Below are 6990 nucleotides of genomic sequence, written 5' to 3'. Positions count from 1 at the left end.
ACAGACTTTTGTTTTAACCTACTGGAACATATTTTCTTTTCTTTTTTTATGACCAAATTTATTGGGATGTTTTTAAATTACTCAGTTCTCAGACGTCTAATCATCTTGTTGAGCAAAAGAGAGATAGGAGTTCCTTGCCAAGATGCCTAGGGATTAGCTGGTGGGGCCTCTAGGCAGTTTTATCACTTTGGCTCCAGCACAAGCTTTCCTTTCCTCCCTTTCCCACATTTCAGCTCCACACTCACCGAGCAAGCCTGTCTCCAAGAGTTCTGGAGCTCCAAAAAGGGTCCTTTTTCTCCTACTGCCTCATGCAAAGGGAACGGTCATGTGGGTCTACTAGACGCATGTAAAAATGAAAAGTTGGTCCTTTGTCTCTAGCCTGCCTACACCCTCTGGTGTCCCTCTCCGCTGATATTTCATCAAGGCAGAGGGTGAAGGCAGAGGCAGGTGGTCCTGGGGTTCCAGGAACATAGAAATCTTTGTGGGATCATCTGTTTCTTTGGGCCTCAATCTATTTCTTCAGTCAGTCAAGCACTTTTGATTGGCAAGAACCAGAGAGCTCATTTTGGGCCAGAAGTTGGTCCCGTGGCTTGATGATTTGTTTCCAATTTGTGTTTGAAAATGAATTTATTGGTTTGCAGTTTCACCTGGTTATGAATTGTCAATTAATATTTAATAAGACTTTTAATTCCTTTACAGCAGTGGTTCTCAACCTTTCTAATGTCGCAAGCGACCCTTTAATACAGTTCCTCATGTTGTGGTTCCTCACCGGTGGTTTTAGGCTTGACAGCAGCAGTTCTCAACCTGTGGGTCACCTAAGACCATCGGAAAACACAGATATTTACATGATGATTCAAACAGTAACAAAATTACAGTTGTGAAGTAGTAACAAAAATAATTTTATGGTTGGGAGTCACCACAACATGAGGAACTGTATTAAAGTGTCGAAGCACTAGAAAGGTTGAAAACCACTGCATTACAGTATTTTGTCTCTAGATGTACTTTTTAAAAAATCTTCTTCACTGTTCCCCACTCTCCAGTTTTCTACATACTTAATTCTTCCAAATTCAGAGTGTATATTAGTATATTATGCTATACTAAATAACTATCAAAATGACAGTATGTTAGCACAAAATATTGGTCAGCCTTTGCTATTCGATAGGTCGTTCTTCCATGACAAGCAATTCCCATATCAACAGCAAAGGCTTATCTATCTTTTGCTCATGGTACAATATATGCTGACTGTGTTAGCTGCAGCTCTGCTCCATATGTCTTCTTCATCAGGGACCAGGCTGCATGGATCTAGGCTAACGAAGCAGCTTCTCTCCGAAGCTTGCTGCTCTCAGGACAAACAAACAAAAAGTATAATGGTGGAGTCATGCCACAGCTCTTGATTCTTCTGCTCCAACGTGGTCTGTGCCACTCTGTTCATTACCCACCAGCCAATGCAAGCAAGTCCGATGACCAAGCCCAGCATCTATGTGTAGGAACCATACTTTTCCTCCAGGGAGACTGACCACCAAAGGCCCCTGTAGTGGTACAGCAGCAGATAGTTGGGGACAATAATACAATCTCCCAAACAATAGAATTTTGTTTCTCGCTCATGAAACAGTTTGATACAAGTGCTCCTGGTTTGTAAGCAGTTTCCCCTCCTTGTGATCATTCAGACTCGGGCTATTTTTATCTTGTGGTTCCACCATCTGCAGCCAGCCAGCAGATGGGCAAGAGAGAATGGAGAAGCCCCATTTACGTCTGAAAATCCTGGACCTAGAGGAGATGCATATCCCTTCCTGTCACATTTTATTGGTGACCACCTAGATGCAAGGAGTCAGAGAGATAGGGCCTGGTGAAAACTGTGCTATACTATGCTATACTAAATAACTATAAAAAAAAAAACTGCTATACTATGCTATACTAAATAACTAGGCAGCTCCTCCCACCAACAAGAGGATAACATTTTGGTGACCTCTGAATCATTTCTGCCATACAAAATGTCAAGTTCTGTGTCCTGGATATGCTTAGGATTTATTTCTAGACCCACTTCTACTGAAATTGGAAGAGCCAAAAAATATTCAGGATCTCATGGCTTGGTTTTATTTTTGTTGTTGTTATTATTAATACAGAGCCTACTTACTCAAATAACAAGGCATCAGCTACTTAGAAAATTGCTCTGTTCCTGTCTAAGATAGATGTTTACCCCATCTATCATGTTCCGAAGACCAAGTATATAATTTTATTTTTTAATAGTTCAGAAGAAAAACATTAGTAATGATTTTCACAGGATGCCTATTAATTTTCCATTTCCAGTTTGGGGTTATGCAACCACTAATACAGTTGTTTTTGTCTCCAGACCCCTGAATTTGCATATGCAATCGCTTAGTTGCTTAACTACCCAAATGAAAAGAACAATGGGTCATTTACAAGCCCAGATTTGCAAGAAGAAAGAGGGACCTCACCAAAATTAGGAATGCAAATCTATAGACTAAGATGGAAAATTGACCTCAATGCAGTCAACTGACTAACCTCTTTATTACCATATCTCTCAACTAAGTGCCACCCACTCCCTGTCATGGGCCCTCTGCATTGGCCTGCTCTGAACCTTCTGATGGTGGGCCCAGATGCACAAGGTATTGGCCAAGAGCTCATTTGTAGCCATAGCTCAGGGCTCCCACAGAGCTCTGTTTTTACCGCTAATACTGTAGTCACATTCTGTCCTGCACCTGAGGGGTTTACATACAGCCCTTCTCTCTGTTTTTAGATAATAAGCTTGTTGAAAGCAGGATTTTGTGCCATGTTTATCTTTGGATTTCCCACAACATTTTCCTGGCACATAATCAGTGCTAAATATGTCTTTGTTGATGTGAATCTGGTCAAGTTTCAGATGACTCTGAAGCCAAAGCTACAACGAAGGCCACATTCAGATGGTGCTTTCACTAATTAAAACTGCTAGATGCCTACATTGGATTTGCTAGGCAGGCTGCCTTCAGGCTGCTAATTCCCTTCTCACATACCTTCCATTTCTGTGTTCTTTCTCATCAAAGATGCTGATGTCATTGAATTTTGGTTTTACATCTTCGATTGCTAGAAAAGGAACTTGAGAAGGAAAGGGAAATCTTTTACCCTTAGCTTCCTTGTTTCCTTTATTGGTTTCCATAGCAGTCATGTGGCAACCATAGGAAGATGTTTTCCATACCTCACTCTGAGATTCCTAAAAATATAGAGAAGCCTCCTCAGCCTCTGAGCCTCCTCTTTGGTCTCTCCTCATCCTCACACCTACCGTGTTTCCCCGAAAATAAGACATCCTCCGAAAATAAGACCTAGCACATGGAAAGATAAGACATCTCTTGAAAATAAGACCTAGCGCAACTTTGGGGGGAAAAAATAATATAAGACACTGTCTTATTTTCGGGGAAACAGAGTAGAAGACAAAAATTCTGTTTCCCTTAAATTTTCCCAAAAATTGAGATCTAAACCTAAACAGACCTTTCAGATCTATCTACTGTGAGACTTTACACATCTCAGTAGTATCTGTGAAGAAAACAGAATCCTTACCTTATAACAAAGAAAAAGGAAGGAACCATAGGAGCAGCAATGATGTGGTGGAAAGAACCATCTAGGCTGGAATCAGAAGACCTTGAGTTTGACCTCTGGCTCTTTTCGTTTTCATCTGGCTGACCGTGGACAAGCCAGGATCTCACCTCTGGGTCTCACTTCTTAGTGTAGAATGGGCAGGCTTGATTAAGGGACTTCTAATGTCCTTTTTAGGCCAGGAAGTAGGAGTCACTAATTTGGCCGGGGATGGCCGTTAGAATGGAGCCACCATGTAGCATTCAGTCACCACAGATATAGTTTTCAATTCAAGTATCTGCCATCTGCCTGTTTGGGTGTTGGCTACCAACCCACCTCCACCTAGGCTAGATATGAAATTTAATCCAGTGAATTAACTGGTATTTACTCCATTTTCAATTTAGGCACAAATATACACATCTCCTCTTTTTTTTTTTTTTTTTTTTTTTTAAGTGTGACTAGTTTTCCAGTACCACCACCTGATAATACATCTCCAGGTGTTAATTCTGCATGGGAGGACAACAGGCCAGAATGTCCTCTTTTCTATGTAGAGCTCAGGGAGGTAAATAACGACCCCGCACAAAGAAAAAGCTTTAATTTCCAAGCTCTAGTCACAGTAGAGGATTCTGTTGTTCTACAAGATGTTCTAATGGGCTTCTCACTGTAGGGGTTAGGGTTATTTCCTGGCAACAAGAGAAAGAAACTGAAGTGTTTTGTGTAAGAAGTGTAAAATTCTTTCTCCTTTTTGGGCATAGGGATTTGGGGATATATGTTGTATTTTGAAGAAAATAAAAAGGGTTTCTTGCTCTTGATTTTATTTTATTTATTTTTTAATATATTTTATTGGTTTGTTTGTGTGTGTTTTTTTTACAGAGAGGGAGAGAGAGAAACATCGATGATAGAGAAAAATTGATCAGCTGCCTCTTGCACACCCCCTATGGGGACGTGCCCGCAACCAAGGTATATGCCCTTGACCGGAATTGAACCTGGAATTGAACCTGGGGCCTTTCAGTCTGCAGGCCGACGCTCTATCCACTGAGCCAAACCGGTTTCGGCTTACACTTGATTTTAATGGAGACTACTGAGTTCGTAAGATTGTCACTGTGTGTGTGTGTGTGTGTGTGTGTGTGTGTGTGTGTGTGTGTGTGCTCTCGCGCGCACACACATTGTGGAGAGGGAGGGAGCCTGCAGGGGGAATAAGAGACTTTTGCACCTCTCAGAAGTGAAGAAATCTTGGAGGGAACCTTTCCTGGAGGAATGGAGTGAGTCTGCTATTAACTGTCCTACCCAAGTCCCCATGCGACTATTCTTGACTGAATAATTCAGGCCTTAGGAAATGTGGTTGTGGTATCATCAGACTACCTGCTCAAACAGAAGGAAGCATCTGGTACTGGGTTTTAATAGAATTTCCCCTTTGGCAGAGAGTTTCCTCCTGAGGCCAGGAGGTACAGAACTAAGAAGGAAAACAGAGGGCTGTAGATCTCTGAAGTGGTGTTGTTGTTCCTCTTTTCTTTTTCCACTTTCTAGACTTGAGAGGGAGAAATGGGAAGGGGGTTCTCCTAAAAAGAGGAGTGGCAAGGAAGAGCAGGACATAAGTACTAGCAAATTAAAGAATGGGCCAGTTTCAGAGAGAAGAGGCAGAGGAGTCTTTGAAACAGTAGAGCAAAGATAAGAACTAAAAAATGTGTCCACAAAGGGAACTTACAGTTCTCTTAGTGATGTTACCTTACTCTACTAAAACATGCATTTTTAATGGAGATGATACCCCATTCCAGAGGGGCAAAATTAATTCTTGGTGGATGAAAGAAACCTTAGCTATTACAATGGTTTGTTACCTTCCAAAAGGCTATGGTAAATAAACAGATATAGCCGAAACTGGTTTGGCTCAATGGATAGAGCGTCGGCTTGGGGACTGAAGGGTCCCGGGTTCGATTCCGGTCAAGGGCATGTACCTTGGTTGAGGGCATATCCCCAGTAGGGAATGTGCAAGAGGCAGCTGATCGATGACTCTCTCTCATTGATGTTTCTAACTCTCTATCTCTCTCCCTTCCTATCTGTACAAAATCAATAAAATATATTTTTTAATTAATAAATAAATAAATAAAATAAACAGATATACAGTTTGTCTGTGGTGTTTACTTCTCAGGAGCCAGGATGAGAGGTGGGATGGGTTGCAAGTAGGGAAAAAAAAGTCTCTAGGGGGTTATAATGAAAAAACAGGTTAACGAACAATGCACTAGAGCAATCATATTTAGCTTTAGTTTCATTTTATCTATTTCTGTTTGTAATTCCCTCTAATTACTTCTACCATTTTATTTAAACACACACACACACACACACACACACACACACACACACACACGTCTCATCTTGTATTATAGGAGGTGTAGGGAAGTTAGGCCTCTTTCACATCACCTCCGGGTAGGGCCCACCCAGAGGGAGGAGCTAGAGGCCAGGATTGTCGAACAAGACATGCAGTGACAGAACAATGGCCCAAGGCAGAGATGAAAGCTTGGGGAAAGATGGGGTGGGAGGTATATGGAGCTGACAGGAATCCAGTTCCCTCTGTGGTTCTCAAAGTATGGTCCCAGGACCAACAGTGTCAGCAGCACTGGGAATTTGTGAGGAATGCAAATTCCCAGCTCCGACTCCATACCCAGCGAATCAGAAGCTCTGGGAGTGAGGTCCAGGCACCTGTTTGAACAAGCCCTCTGGGTGATCTGAGGCTACTCAAGTGGAGAGCTACCTGGCTAGAGGCAGGTGACCCAAGGGAGTGGGAGCTGCCCTGGGTGATAGAAGGAAATAGAAAGTGAGGGCTCAGTAAACGAAAATTTTCCACTCTCTAGTTTTTAGTTATCTTAAAAAAAAGGTTTTTTTAGACCTTAGTAATATAAACATTGCTCATTTTCACAAGGGAGGGAAACAACTCAGCGGTCAAATTTGCTGAGTGTAAAGTGAAGGGAAGTCTGCACTCAGCTGGCTAACTAAGGCCATGGTAGTAACCAAGGCAGTCAAGTCGAGGGCAGCAAATGTGACTTCTCCTAGCTGGCTTTGCTACTGTTATGCCCAGACTTCATGATCCCCAAGGACCATCAGGGAGCCGAGTCCGATGCAATAAACAAAAGAGCCTTTTCCATGCTAGCATGGGCTCCGTCCCACTCATGCCGGCAGCAAGGTGGAAGAGAGTGCAAATTTCGCCCAGTCCAGGGGTTTTACTCCGGTTGGTGGTGATGTCACTGCTTCGGCTAACCCTGATTGGTTGGATGAGGGTTAGGGATAACTCCGCCCTGTGGGGCGGAGTCGGGAGCTCATCCTCGCCCCGCCCTGCCCTCTCACTATCTTCACTGGTCACCTAAACCCAATTATCAGCAATCGCTTCTTTATTTTTTGCTATGTAGACATTGATGCAATGTTCATAACGTA

The sequence above is a fragment of the Pipistrellus kuhlii genome, unplaced genomic scaffold, assembly GCF_014108245.1.
Source record: "Pipistrellus kuhlii isolate mPipKuh1 unplaced genomic scaffold, mPipKuh1.p scaffold_m20_p_13, whole genome shotgun sequence".
NCBI lineage: Eukaryota > Metazoa > Chordata > Mammalia > Chiroptera > Vespertilionidae > Pipistrellus > Pipistrellus kuhlii.
Note: the sequence above shows the minus strand (reverse complement) of the source record.